This window comes from Lepisosteus oculatus, chromosome 1, assembly GCF_040954835.1.
Source record: "Lepisosteus oculatus isolate fLepOcu1 chromosome 1, fLepOcu1.hap2, whole genome shotgun sequence".
In the NCBI taxonomy this organism is placed as follows: Eukaryota; Metazoa; Chordata; class Actinopteri; order Semionotiformes; family Lepisosteidae; genus Lepisosteus; species Lepisosteus oculatus.
The window spans coordinates 24,961,038-24,977,138 of record NC_090696.1 but is presented as its reverse complement, the minus strand read 5'-3'; the positions used below and the strand labels follow the sequence as shown (position 1 = coordinate 24,977,138).

The window sequence follows — 16,101 nt, the reverse complement described above, 5'->3', positions numbered from 1 at the left end:
GAGCTCACGAGGCAGCATCTGATATTCTCTTGCTGGATACCTGATGAAAAACATTGACCTTGAGAATTCAAAAGTAGGAGCCAATATTTCTTATTGTGGATGACTAGCCTGAGATACTTCATGCCAGCTATTTACATTATTAACTGATCTTCTTTATTCACAAAGAAAGAAATGTAAGAGCTGTTTTCAATCCTCCTTCAATATTCCAGACTGCTTTCTGAATAACAGCAGATCCATTAACAGAAAATTAAAAGAAATTCTAGTCACTTCTCTTCTGCTGAATTAAAAAATGTGTGTTTCAGCAAATCTGTAGGATAGTTAATTGCCTGAAATGGGACAGGCCAACAGAGACTTTGAATAGAGGCCACAGTTTATGAGAGGGCAAACCTGAATTATTTTCAATATATCTTCGTATATCCATCTGCGTTTTCAATTAATCATCAAGTTTCTTCATTTGATAATGATATATTTGACAGCTTATAATGTAAATTAGACTTTTCTGAAAAGCTTTAGTACCATAGGTAAGTCATTATACGTTATGTGCAATAATGTAATGTTTATTTTATATTCATAAAAATATCATTGTTTCGTTTATTTATCCAATAAATCTGGATTTGAATAAAATACACATCATATTTTATTTGGATGTATTAAGGAGTTTTCACGGAATCACTGAAATTTCAGTATAACTTTTCTGCTATTTCAGTCCAGCGTAATGAAGGTCCGTCCAGAATTAAGTAAATTATTTTTACATCAACACCGCCAACAACGAATAACTAGACGTTCATAGTAAGAATGGACACTATTATCACAGGCATTTTAAAAGTGTTCTTTTCGTCCCGTCACTACAAACTCCTCCTTCTTTGATTTAAGATCCCTGAATCTGCAGTGAAACCTGGCTGCTGCATTCCATACATACAGTATGGGATTAAGTAGGCAATAGGGGTGAGCTCTCCATTCATTCTCAATTCACAAGTGTTAAGGCGAAGAGGATTTTTTCTCTACCTTTGTTGAGGGTGACAGAATACATTCGTGAACGTGAGTACGCCTAGCTTCTCGTTTCCTTCGATTTCCCAGTCATAGTACATTATAAGCAGAGCACTTGCGCGTTTGTCTTCACTTTGACCAGTCAGTAAGCAATAAGGGTGCCTTAGGAGGAACAGTCGTGTGTTTCGGTCGAATGGTTGTTGTATTTATGGAAGCACTCGGAAAGCTTTTTTTTTAAGTGTCATCAAAGTAATAATCGCTACTGTCCTATCACTGCATGACAAGTGAGAACAAGGAATCTGTGCAACAGAATCTGGCTTTTCGCTGTTCGACATGCTTCTGCACTCAAGGGCTAAAGGTAGGGCTAGTCATCTCTGCTCCCCCATCGTAAGGTTTATAATTTATTTGCCAATATTTATTTAACGGCGCGTATTTTGTTCGTTGTTTTCAGTTCATGGATAGTATGAACGTGGACTATGCTGTGCTTTGTTGTTTCCTCAGAGGATGCAAAGCTTTTAGCAAAGTCTTGACAACAATCGGAGCTTTTGTGTCGACTCGTATCAGCATCGTTGCATTAAAAGAAACTGTTTTACTGTGGATTTCTGGTCGGTTTCTCTGAGGTACAGCAAGTTTTTAAAAGTTACATACAGGTATGATCGCTATCACAAATAGCGCTGTCACCACTTTCCGAATTGCATCTCTTGTGATTTTCAAGCCAACTCTGTTGATTGGTGGTGCAATACAAACTATTCATGTAAAGAAACAAGTAATAGGTTTATTCCATGCTGAAAAAAAGAAGATGAAAGAAAACAACGTTTCGGCTGTGGAGCCTTCTTCGGGTTTAAGGGCTGTGGAAGAAGTGTCTTACAGCCGAAACATTGTGTTTTTTTCTTCTTTTATTCAGCATGGAATAAACCTATATTCTAATATTCTAACAGTTTTGATGTGTGTGTGTAATAACGATATTTTGCACTTAGAATTTCGTATGATTAATATATATATACAGTTCACACGTATATTGCGCTTCAGTGTAGATTTTCGAAGATTTCTGCTGAGGATTTGTTTCTCTTCATTGATTTCTGTTTGGTCACAAATGCTCCAGTTCATTGATATTTAAGGTCACTGTGTACTAAAATTAGATAATCGACAAATCGAACTCTCTTTTGTGGGTTGCTGTTACGGATAGGGCAGTATTAAAGGCTGCTGCTTTATAAAATATCTTTTTTAATTTAAGGCGGAATGGAGTAAATTGCATCTCATAATGGCATTCAGGTTTCATACGCTGTGGGCTTTTCAAGTTATTGTTTTGTACATCATGTATGTAAAATGATGTAACCAATTAGTTAAATTATAGGGCAGATAGTAGAAACCACGTAACCAAAAATAATGTGTTAACATACCCTGAAAGATCCACAATGAAGCTTTTCATTTGAAAAATAGCAATGCTATCAGTGCTTACATTATTTAATGATAGTGAAGGAGGACTGTTACATACTGTACCTTGTGATACTCGAGAACATGTGAGGTACAGTATAGGAAAAAAGTCAGGCTAAAATTAGTTTACCATTGATTACCAATCATATGAGAGCTGTATGTCTTTCTAGACATTTTTTTGAGTTCATTTTTTTATTGTGTCAATTAAACCTGAAGACAAGGAATGGGAATGTTTGTGTTATTCTGTAGATCTGTTTTCTGTTTTATGTTGTTTTTATTTCATTTCCTGTTTAAAAGATGGCAACTGAAAAGCTAAAGGCACATACAATACAAAATTAATAAAGAAATTAGCATAACATGTTTACTGATTTATATTTTATTATTGTCTGTAAAAGTAGCTTCATTGTAATAATACATTTAGAATCTTCTTCAGACATGTATAGTAATTACAATGAGTGTCAGCACAAAATGGATATTGATTAAATGATTTTGGTGTCATTTCGATGAATAGATCTTTCATGACTGACTGTGACGCACTTGAGTGACTGACTCTTGCATAAGCCATACAGTAAGTGAGAGAGTTGATTGGACACCAATCACTGACAGTGTCACGGAATAGCTCTGCAATCCATCTTGGGTTTGTGATAAGACCCTATGCGAGCAGTAGAGTCTGGAGGAAAGGAAGACGTGCTATGGTGAAAACAAACAAGGGTTTATTCGTGCAGCAGGGTATCGGGAGAAAAGACACAGGTATCCAAATCCAAACGGGTCCATAGGAGAGTCAGGGCACAGTCGAGGGGTCCGAATCCGAGAAATCCATCCAGTGACGACTCTAAGTTAAAATCCCTGGGAAGGGGAAACACAGACATGACAAGACCTCGGAGGACCTCGCTCCGGGCTCAGGAAACAGGAAATGTGGGGGATGAGGCCTGTGCCTTCAGGCCACGGACGTGGGACGACCTGGTGCTAGGCGGGCCTCGTGACATCCATATGCTAATGCTGAGCCCTGAGCATTGGAGGCACTAGGATTAAATAGAGAGACAAACAAGACACACCGGGAGGACATAAACAATCACAAGGAGCTAGGGACAAGAGAGCAGTGGAGGGCCCTCTAGGGGAGGGATGTCAACCGTGACAGACAGTCTGCCAATGATGAGCCATGACCTGAGGGGTCACAAATACATAACCACACTGTATATTTGTGATCGTTTTCATACGGCACAATCCACTGTCTCAGAGTTGCCAGGGCGCGACAAGTGATTAATGGGAACTTGATTGCACGGAGTACAGTACATTGAAGTTCTAGGACCTCACTTGATGCTGTTCCTGTTGGCATATCCTGACATGACCTCATGCCAGCAGGACAACACTTATCCTCGTGCTGCTTATTTAATAATGGCTCACTTGCAAGATGAGAATATGATAGTTATGTTTATGGGTATGATATGTAGTATGAAGGGCTCATTGACCCATGAGGAGGACATGCTTGTGCAGGCTCTACAAGACTAATGGAACAGAATTTCACAAGATAGGATTTGCAAACTGCTATAAAGCATATGTTGCATACAGTACGTGTAGCTTGTGTTGCTTCTGGTAGTGCCCACACATGTTACTTGGCTTCTGAGAAAATTGGCCCTGGTGTGTATGTATGCGTTTCGGTGAATCCAGGGTAAATCCTGCCTATTTCCCATTACGTGCTGGGATAGGCTTTGGCTCCCCTTAACCCTGAATTTGAAGAAGTGTTTAGAAAATGGACAGAAGGATGTCAGTGATGTCAGTGAATCTTTTTTTATTTTTTCTGAAAATAACTTTATGAATATGTTGTAGTTGTACTGTATGTAGTAAGTTTCTTTTATACAAAGGTGACATTTAATACTGATCTTTTGCTTTTGAATTCAGGTCTTTAGATAGTACTTCAACCTTCTTAGTCATAAATTCACAGATTTTGTTAATAAGGAATGTCAACATGTCTTGAAGTGTTTTAAAAGGTTGTGAACAAAGCATGTCTATCTGACTAACAGCTAACAGACCAAATACTGTGGCATCTGAAGCTTAAATAATATGTTGTCTATTTCTATCATTCTGAAACCCCTGTACAGAATGATTGTAATGGTTTGGACATTTTAATCTATTGCCTAAAATTCTCCCTGGAACATATTTTTTCAATACACTGTTACATTTCGATGTAATGTTTTTTTTTAATTACTTATTCGTTTTTAAGCAAAATGTTTATTTATCTAAACCTTTTTGTTCAGATACTGCACAGAATGGTGCTGTTGTAGGGGAAATGTTTCTCTGCGGTAGGGCTTCTCTTTTTACCATCTTTGGAAATCTGCTGTAAAAATTGGGATATAAGAAAAATAAGATGTAAGAGCATAATAAAATTACCTGTCTTAACAAAATGTTATTGTAACAGCTGACAGAGCCTCTCTGCTTGACCATTGTTCCAAACAACCTCACATTATGCAAACAACAATGACCGATTTTCTTTTTACACTGAATGTAGAAAATACCCCACGTAAATAGGGCAATATGGTAACAATGTTTTTTTGTTCTGGTAACATAACCCTCTGGACTAAATAACTCTTTTAGCTCTGAGGATTATGTTACATTTTTGTTCACTTTAAAAATGAGAATAAAAATGAGAAAAGGCCATTTGGCTAATTTTCCTTGTTTGATTGCTTGATACTGTATATGTGCCCACCTCCTTACACATAAATATATTTACATTTCTTGTCTTAACTATGATTTCAGTCTTAGAAATGTCCAATGTGAAAAAAATGTATTTCCCATTAACATTGAGTATTTTCATTCAGGTATTGTTTTGAGAGTATTATTATAACCAGGAAATTGAAAAGAAAGAAAGACAGAAGGCTGAATTTCAACTGAAGTGGAAGCTTGGGCGATTGCTCAGGCTTGGATGCTGACATGATATAATGCAATAATTCCTACGCTGTTGTGGGGCTACCATTATGGCCTTATTTATTTTTTTGTTTTGGTTCTGCCTGTTCAAGTCATTTCAACCTTAGCACTGCCCTCTCCAAATTTGTGTTGGAACAGAAATGATCAATACTGCATGACTAGAGTTTCTGAAGCTGCAGTTAATTTGCAGTGGGGGATTAGTGGGCTCATAGAAATGGCCGGTTTTCTCAATGCTGAGATTTCTACGGCTGGCAAGATGTATAGTGTCTGGACGTCTCACTCCTCGGTGCTGACATTGTGCCAGAAGGAGAATGCTGTCCTTGCAGGATGCAGGATTCTCCTCAAAAGAAAAAAATACATTTGCAGATTTTTCAGATGCATATAGTAAGTGCTGTCCTCACAATAACTGAAGATTTGAGAATAGGATTTTTTTTACTCTTCCTCTCCATAAGCAAATGCTTACCACATCTGCAGAGGAATCGTATGTGGAGGAATTGTAGCTGGGAGCTCAAAAAATTGACTTATTTCTTCTCATAAACATAGTATCTTTGCCATTGTGTCATTTGAGCTGTTTCAAATCCTAAGACATTACTTTCTTTTGTTGTATGATATATTTATGACATTTGCATCAGTATCTTTTACTTGCAATCGGGTTGCAAATGATACTTAAGCCTAATTTCAAAACCCATAATGATAATTATAACTGTAATTACTGTGCACTATACATGCACCATAACACGGTCTATAAAGAATTAAAGAGTAATGCATATAGGTTTTTTGACTTACCTAGCAAGAATCACAAATAAATACAAAGAAAATCAGAAATATATACAGTACACTATACAGTATGTTGACCATACATTTGTAAAGTGTTCAGTTAAAGGCCATATAAAAATTCCAGTAGCCACAATTGATTAGTGTGAGGTGAACTAAAATTCTGCAGCACCTGAGGGTGGGGGAGTTTGTTTTTCAGTTTTCAATAGAAACTACCAGTTGGATAGTGGGAGAAGGATTTTATTATTTTGCTTAAAATACCTGTGACTAAAGATCCAAAGAAAAAGAGTTACTACAGTTACAGTTACTAGATCATACTATAACTGTAGATTTAACCATACAGAATTAGTCAAAATAGCCTCACCTTTGAAACAGCATTTTAGATCATTTTTAAATGGCTTGCATTGCACATTTTGAGGCCTGTGCAGTGTAGCTCCTATCCTTGTTAAAGTAGGGGTGCGTGCAGTGCTGAAAGGCTATCCTGTTTTCCATCACGGAATCATTTTTCTTTTTCAGGGTCTGTAAACAAAGCAGGCCAATTTAATAAAGATGTTCGGCTTCTGAAAGCTCAAGGAAGAAAGGTTTTTGAGTGATAAGCACTGTATACCAAATTTAAATTAGACCCTGAACAATGACGTGCTCTCTGGAAATTTTTCCTGTTTCTGAAAGCCTCACTTTGGGTTGGAGTCTAGAAATAGACGATCCGTGTTTCACTTCATTTCATGCATGATTTGTTTTTACTGGCGGAAAACAGAACCCTGGGCTGTCATGCGGCATAAAATTTGAATTGTCATTGCAGTGTTTGTACAAATAGCCTTCCGGATTCAGACATGTTTACTGGAGGGTTTCAGGAAAGCTGGTTTACTGGGAGTGGTGCTTTTCCTACTGTTGCCAGTAGAGGATATTACGATCTCATAAATTAGGTGCTGAGATAAGACTGACAGTACTGCTGGGACTCAGTTGCTGATTGAGACCACAAATTTGGAACTTCTTCTTTCATGTTCTTTGCTATGTCTTCTAAAAAGGTGAACACAGTGACTTTGTAGAGAGTATTTGGTCCTCTGTGTACAGCCGAAAATGCCAAAGGTAAAAAATAATGCAAACTGCCAAAGTTAAAAGTGTAAAAGCTGTATTGTACTGTAGTTTGCAGGCCAGATCTATACGTGCATACATACTTTCCAATTTCTGGGTTTCTCTGATGCAAACTCCTTTTGTGTACGTTGATATAGGGTGGAGAACTAACTCTGGTGTGACCTTAAGAGGTGCTGTGTACAGTGGTAATCACCCACCTTCGCAAACAGTGGTTTTGTTTCATTATTTATCATTATTTTTAATATTTATTTCACTAAGTAGTAAAAATGGAAGGATGGATGACTTTTTTAAACCAATGAATGGGAACATTTCAAATACATTTCACAAAGATTGAAAGGGGGATAACTCAAGAGGGACAGGATGAAATGGAGCTCTGGCCACATTGAGCCATAACCACCAGTTATGATGGTGTGTGAGTACCACCACTAATATAGAGTGCAACCTTGTGTCACCCCAGAGTTAGTCCTCCACCTTCCATTTACTGTACCCTACAATGTAAAATGTGGGTGCAATTTTAAAAAAATGTGCAGATATATAGTGCCATTCTCAGCTATCAGTGAGACGTCTTGAGGCATTACATGTTCTCTGTATTCTTTTTGGAATTGGGACAGCAGAAGCATTGTCACTGTGCGGACTGTAACGGACTGTATAATAAACTATAATTGTTAGATATGATGAGTCTCTGCAGTAAAACAGTGACACAAGTTTGCCATTGACCAGAAAAAAATAAGTGTTCTTAGTTTTTTTTATGTCCTCAGGGTCTTTTCGCATCAACCAGCGCTAGTTGCCAGACATTACATGATTGTACTTATTGCATTGAGTAAAAATGTATACATACAGTACATATATTCTGTTTGTATGAAATGAGCATCAGTTTGCAGTTGACAAAACATTGAATGGATCCTGTTGCTATACAGTAAAAAAGTTTTTCTATGTACCATATGTAACAAAGCTGTACAGTTCCTTCTGTTGGGGTGATCTGCATTGATGTACAGGTAAATTTGTCTTTGTTATTTAAATATTACGTGTAGTCTTTAGGAGTGGAGAAACAACATAGTTAAAAACGCTGTAACTTTAAGGGCATGTCTAAACATGTTTTTCTTTACTCAGCATTGTAAAGTTAATTATATCAATGATAAAAAATACTGTTGTAAGAGACCGTGTGGTCCTACATTACAGAGTCACCAGGCTCAGTACTACAGTATGTTTAACAAGGTAAGCACTGCAATTTTTCCATAAACTGCAACTCTTCTGAACCCTGACCGAATTAGATGTTTCTCTGAGCAGCTGACATGCTGTTGAGTTGAGCTGGGCAGCCTGTTTGTAACACAGAACCATCAGGATCAGAACTGCTGGTTAATTATTTGTGAAAGTGAAAGTTCATCCCTGCAGCCTATTGCAGTCATAACGCAGCTGGTAGGTTTGGATAAGTTAAGAGTGAAACTAAGGAGATAGCAAATATGGCCTTAGACTGTTGTACTAGAGCTGTGCAGGAACTTACACCTGTCTTTAGTCTTTATGTAAATGAGAGACTCAAACCAGAAAAGTGAATAATGAACTCCAATGAACACTTCAAGACATGTTTTCTAGTGGCAGTGCTTTGGTAATAGCTAAACCACACTGGTTTACTGAATGTTGTATAAATACCATAGAACAAGTCATACAGTGACATTTTGGAAAGGCTTTATTTACTTTAAAGTCAACCTTCTTTAGTCAGACAATTTATTGTAAACAGGCACTTGAAAATTGAGAATATAAACATTGTATATCATGATACAGTATTTTCTTTTGATGTTTTTATCTGGTATTTATTTAATTAGCATAAGAGACAATAGCTAATATTTCAGAAACGTTTCTGTAGTCAGAATGATTGTGGTCCACTAAAATACTTTGTAGATCTCATAAGTCACCTTGTCAGTAAAAACAAATATTTGTCCAGAGACGACAAATGAAAGTTATATGAAGGAATAAATAAAGGTTACTTCCATGCTGAAAAGTCACCCCATTTAACTGAGTTAAATTGTTCTAAAAGTTTAGAAATAAACCTTTTTTAGGTTTAGATTATGAAAGCTGTCTTTAGCATTCTCACTTAAGGGAGAATTTATAATGTATTACAACTGGTAATTGGTTCTCAGTCATAACTGAGGCAAAAACCAATAAAATGCACCTGAAGGTTTTGTTTTTTGATTGAAAAACGTTAATTCAACAGGATTTCAGTAAAAAATAAAATTGTTATAATGTGACAATAATCTCCCCAGTATTCTATAGGAATTAAAAGACCAAATTAACAGAAAAGGGCTAGTGAAGATATTTTTGTCTGAAAGAGAAATTTAATCAAAATAGGAAACTAAATTAAATGCCATTGCATTTGGCTGTGTGGCTGGATGAAATATACTAAATAATTGTAAAAACATCATGATTGTAATTTTAGACAGAGTTTTAATTGTAATCCCCCAGTCAACTCTCCACCTAGTTAGAGCCTTATGATGTGTTGCAAATTTTCCTATTCTTGAAAGAGTTTAAGGAATCGTGAATGTTAATTATGTACAAAACTTTTCAGAAGGCTATCCATGTGAAGGCTGTTGTGGCAGTCTCTTATCAGCCAGTGATAAACGCAGACACAGTTCGTGTGAAATGAAATATAGGAAAAAATGGTTCAATGTGCGTCAGAGCAGCAGTGTTCTTTAGTCTCAGAGGGCCCTTTGTGCATTGTTGGTGTAACTAAAGCCAGAACATCAGGGAATGGGAGACAATGAGGGAAAGATGTACCATGCTGGCACCAACCAGATCGGTGCCAGACAGGACAGAATGTGGGCACTCTCCGTTCTGGGCACGGAGTGGTCACTGACACACACACCCAGCCCGGGGACTGAACTGACCCGTGCCCCTTGGAGATCTAGCATCCTGGAGACATTTCCAAGCTTGCCCACTAACTGGTCTTGTTAAAGCACCTAGCCTGGCAGATGTGCTATACTGTGTATGGATGTGTATTTCTAGGCGTTGCAAGACAAACAATTTATAAAGCCCCCTGAAGATGTAGTGATGAAATGAATTAAGCAAAAAGCACTTTTTAAATTGTTTGCCTTGCGCTGTTTCTCTCTTGGCAGATGGTCATCCAGGTCACACAGCATCCTGCTTGTGATAAAGGCTATTCAGTAAAAGACTACAGAAACAGAATATGACTCAAGACTAAAGCACAAAATAAAAAAAACAACAATACATTAGACATTTCTGGTATTGGTTTCAATGGATTAAAGATTGCTTGGAACATTGTTCATCAAACGTTAAAATAAGTAAAATAAGCAGCATAAACAAAGCAGTTAAGGTGGGGATTGTGAACTACAGTACTTTTTTCTCAAGAATATAAAGCTAACTCATACTGCAGAAAGGACGATGGAAACTACTTTATAGACTGTTGTGCTTTCCTCCTCTGTTTTTGCAGGATAGATCCACAGTACAGATCTCATAACCTTGTCTTAAAAATTTCTGCTTCCTTGTTGATATCTGCCCTGGAAACTATGTGACTCAGCACCTCTTTAGAGTTACAAGGCATGTTCTGTAGTCGACTGGTTTGTGTGTGATTGACACTCTTTTTGTCACGAAAGCCTCATTTCCGCAGAGCTAGCACAGCTGCTGGGAGAAGTTCCTGATAAACAAGAACTGTAAAGAAGCTGATAATTAATGTTGTTTGTGAAGGCTCAGCAGTAGGGTGAGAAAGAAAAGTAACCCATTTCTTTCTTATAAACTGTACATATGTAACCGGATTTAATGTTTAGCTTCAACAATGGGCCCATTCCTTTTTACCTTATTATCATCTGTAATGGCAGAAACATCATTCCGGTATTGATTCTTCTTTTCTGAGCTGTTCCCTTTTGAAATGTTGTCAGGAATCATGACTAGAGATCCTACTTGCAGTTTGTTTCTGTGGCAGTCCTTGAAAAGCTATGACTAATAACATTAGGAAAATATAGGCCTGATGGTTTTCATTTTCCTCCATAACCAATAAGTGTCTTGATCTGTGACAATAACCACTTCTAGGGTCATGATTGGTAATCCATCTTCATGGCTTCTGTTTCATGAAGCTTCTGAAGCCTCTAGACAAGAGGGGCAGTGTGTTTGCTCTTTGAATATTTTTTTATAAACAAAATTATTTAATGCTTTATCTCGATGGTTTAAACGGCATGTGTTGCCTGTCAGGTGAAATGGCCTGTAGTGTACTATAACACATATTCAGATTTTTATTAATATAAATACAAAACGTTTGAAATATAATTACATATTTTAAATAGCATTCTGAAAGCTTTTTGATTGCAATAGAAATTTCTCAATGCTACAGTAATTATTGTAAGTTACACGGGACATGAACAGAATTATAAATACTTCTAATAATATATTCAAGAATGAAATGGTATTTTTGTTTTTCATATACATTGTATAAGCTATTGAACATTTCCTTATTCTCCTGTTCAGCACATTAGAGCAGGGCAGCAGTCTGGAACAGTGCGTTTAATCTTATTCAAGCAGTTTGTGTTGATCTTCAGTAATGCCGTTACTGTGCTTCGCCTTAGTGCTGGGCGCTGCTGTAGCTTTCCGCTGCTCCCTCTCTGTTCCCGGATCCTTATCTGGTGGCGCTGCTGCGCGCTGCTCCCTGCTCCTCGTCCCCTTTCCCTTCGCACAGGGAGAGATGTGGACAGCCCTCAAACCCACAGGAGCCCTGTGATTGGACACTGGCCTCCCATGACAGCAGAGCCCCTCCCCCTGCTTCGGCTGGTGCTGCTGATAGCCTGTTTGTGTTTCTTTAACACCACACTTAGCCTGCACACTTTAAAGGCTATAATGGGAGCAATTGTCTGACAGTGCAGAGCTGATATTCCCTGTTCCTGCCCGATTCTGGAGAACAGAAGCCATGGAGCTAAAGTAAGTCGTTTTAGTTGTTTTTAAAGACGAGGATACTGAAAACATTGAGCAGTGGCTGCATCATGTCTTCTTCATTTGAGGGTGTCTGATCCAGGAGGCAGGCGAAATCTCCTTGGTGTTGGTCCATGCTGGTCCGGGAGAACTATTTAATTTTGCAGTTAGCTGGATTCCAGCAGTATTTTCACCTATATAAAGATGCAAGTGGGAGGAATTCTGCTTCACTGAGTTTAAATATTCACAGGTGTTGTAACACAGAAAGGAGCTGCTTGATCTTGCAACATTGGCAGCAGTGAGAGGTGCCCTGTGGTCTCCTTCATCTGCCAAACTTCACATGTATCATAATTTCATTAGCACCAATGGTAAGATGCAGACATTGCCTGTGTTGCACAAAACAATTGGATTTGTTTTTTGTCCGGGCAAAGAAAAGAATGTTTCCAATTAGATCAGCACCCTGCAAATAAATATAGTGATCTGAAGTGAGGGGATAAAGAAGAGCTATGATTTCAGGAATGCTAAAACTCCAGAGACTTGTACTTTGACAGAAAGAATATTATGAAAATCTATCGTTAAAGTGAATAAATGGATTTCACTTATTAGGAGCACATCAGAGCTAAATGTTCTTAACATTTAAAACTCTGAGATTGGAAACATTTCAAGCATCGTCTGTCAAACTGGAGCCAGAATACATACTACCACATTCTGGTTTTGAGGTTTTTGACTCAGTAAAGGATGGATAATTTTCCTTTATCTTTTACAGATTATAACCCAACATCTGATGTCTGCTCCAATGTAGCATGTTATAGGTGATTAAGAGCTAGCTGGTTTATGCTTAGTATACCTCTTAAACAAGACTATACAGACTATATTATGCAAATAGCAGATTTAAGGGCTTAGTGATTCAAACCGAGCCTGAAGTCTTACGTGCACACCTTCACATTAAAGTGTTTTTTTGTATACTTTCTAATATTTGCATTTATGCACTTGTCTGTTTCGATTTTTCTTAAAGGTACTTCTTCCTGCCAACAAATCTGTTTTTTTCTCTTCCATTCATTGTGTTTAATTTTCTTTTTGTGTTTTGTCCAGATCTGTCATATGCCTTTGGGCAATCTACTGCATACTGTATATAAATGTTCACTTATGGCGTTGCAGGGTGTTTATTTCAACTTGGATCGGTTGTTAAGAGATAAGTTAGCGTTCTCAACCACTTCCCCTTTCATGGGGCAGGGGGCAGAGTACAGAATAATTAGTGCTGTTTCAGCAATGAACAGAGAATTCACTCCAGGCGATTGCTGTACACCTATGTACTACTATGATTTTGATTGAGCCAGGAGACCTCCACCTGGCTCTAATGCAGACATCATGGCCTAAAGACCTAGGCCAGTATACAATCACTGAACTCAACTCTGTGTCTTCAAGTGTCTATATCAGGGTGCCATTTGTTTTATTGTGAGCCTTAATTTAAAAGCTTAATCCACTAATGCCACCTTTATTACCCTCCACTTAAAAAAATCAAAATACTGTATGAATTTACTCAGCAATTAAATTTTGTGTCTTTGATACCTTACACCTTACAACTCAGCTCTTTAATATCCCCGTGTTATATTAAAGTAGATCATTATAATCTGTGAAACGGTTTTCATTATTATTTGCCACAGTTCATATGGATGTATGTATGGTACAGTATATGGTATATGTATAATACCACTATGTTTTCTCCTTGTTTGAATGTTGGAACAATTTCCCATTCATATAAGATAATGTGGAACATTATTTTGAAACTAGAAAGTAGACACTTACAACTTAAATTTCTATGAAATCTCAGCAATACGTAGTGTCTTGTATTAAAGCATTTTTCCTTTATTAAATTGAACATTTCTGACCATGTTTTTGCACTAGTGGGCAGATACAGTAGTTACACCTGCTTGTATCAATCTATTCTGTAACCAGTCAGGGTTTTTTTTCTTGTTTGGACATGCTGAATTCAGCTAACTTATTTTAAATATACAAAAGTTTATTTATCTGTGAAAATATTTGTGGAAAGAGAACGAAATGGGATATATAATGTTAATCACAATTTATTATTACACAAAATATGTAAAGGAAAATACATGTTCAGAGCATAAACATTTGGTATATGAGACCAGTATTTTATACAGAGCTTAACATCATGTTTTCTGACTTCCATAGGGTTTATCAATGATGCAATATGGGAATATCCTGTTACAGTTCCAGATATCGTCTAACAAGTTCCATAATTCAACCAAATTGTTGGGATACATTTAACTTTCTCAGCTCTATGTAACCTCATATGGTTGGGAGTATTCTGTATTTATATTTCAAATTGGTTTTCAATACATTGTCTATGTGTTTGAGGTCACTATCCTGTGAGGTTGCAACAGTCATGGTACAGTTTCTGCAAGCCCCTGACACCCAGAAATATAGCCCAGACTTTCATTGATCCTGCCCCCTGTTTACTGTAGTTCTTGTACACTGATTGTTATGCTGCTTTCCAGTTCACATTCAAACTAACTATGGATTATTGTCAAACAGTTCAAATGTCTATAGAGAGCAACTTTTTCCAGGTGTGGTCATCCCAGTGTTTCATTTCTGTACCCATTTCAGTCTTTTTCTTATGTTCTTTGATGCAAAGGTTTCCAAGTTACATCATGGCCACTCAGACCATTTTGCACTACTGTATTTCTGTGTTTTTGAAGGTCATTCACAAAAGTTGGACTGGTTCATTGGGTATTATACAGTGAATTTAACATGAGGAATTTTACATCACTTTTGTTTGTGTTCTCTTAACCACTGATATGGCCAACAGTAGCAGTTTCACAAACCCTGTCCCGGGTTTGCCTGTGGCACTAGTGAAGCTCTGCTTTCCCCACAATTGTCATGTATATTTGCTTTCCAAAAGCCTTCAACCTAAGTGTTCAATTTTATTTTTACCTCATGCTGGTTTGGCACAGTTGGCTTTACAACTGTGTAAATCTAGTTGGACTTGCAACTCTTCACAACACACAATTCATTATATTCCTTTAGGCAAAACATACAGAAATTGTTACACAAAATAATATTCTTTCGTGGACTTTGCATTTCATACCCAGTTTGTTCTCTGCTTCTACGAATATTTCCAATGCTGAGCAATATGTTGATTTCTGTATATGTGTTCATCCATGTAGTTATTTATGGGTGGACGTGCAGATACCCAAGGTTGTTTTAATATTGCTCCCGCAACCAAAACAGTACTTTCTTTATATTGTCAAATCTATTTAAGCATTTCTAGCAACAGAATATACAATGGATGCAATAAGAATAAGGCAGCGTTCTAAAGATGAATACATTGCTTTGCCATGTTTTTATGGCTCCAGCTGGGCTATTGTAACATTCGTGTAGCCTTGTATATTTATTTCTTGTATTGAATTTTGCAATGCCGTTTTTACAAAACACTAGAAGTCTTTACAAAATAAAGAAGGCTGCTATGAGCAGGTATGTATGAAAAACAGTACAAATCTTATAGAGTTTCCTTATGTGTATTTGCAACACTAAATATTGGGAGAGGGGGGAGGCAAGGAATTTGCATTTTAGGCTTCTATGTCTGGTTTCACTGTGTCATACTGGATGTTTCTGTTTTGTTTGTGGAGCTACTGTCTGTTTGCAGTGTCAAGGTTCCTTTTAATTAGTTTTTGGCAAATGTCTTTATTTATCTCCAAGACACAGCTGAAAGGAGAACTAGTGAGATTGTTTTTAGAATTAGAATTTTGCTAGTGAGCAAGTTTCTTTATTAAGAAGAGCTTGAGTTATAACAGTGAGCTCCGCGCCAGCTCCTGGAGGTTTTGTTGGCACTGGCTCTCAGCTGGGGTGCACTGGCTTTCACTTTCCTGTAACTTCATGGTTCCTTTGTTAATTCTTTTGCCGAACAGCAGATATCATTTGAATTATGCAAGAGCTCTTGTGGTGAACTTCTTGAGGTTG

At 37.3% G+C, this 16,101-nt stretch overlaps 1 protein-coding gene across 4 annotated transcripts in view; it reads left to right on the top strand.

The window, feature by feature from the left end:
- The first annotated feature begins 921 nt into the window (after window positions 1–921).
- Window positions 922–16,101, top strand: part of trim2a (tripartite motif containing 2a) — a 49,542-nt gene continuing 34,362 nt past the window's right edge. Inside the window, exon 1 of one of the 4 annotated variants that reach the window (XM_015344679.2) lies at window positions 922–1,038. The gene's annotated coding sequence lies outside the window, so the exon portion shown is untranslated. Of the gene's footprint in view, window positions 1,039–1,155; window positions 1,346–11,981; window positions 12,127–16,101 lie in introns of those variants that run through there. The other 3 variants (XM_015344678.2, XM_015344676.2, XM_006629486.3) reach the window with 3 other exon arrangements.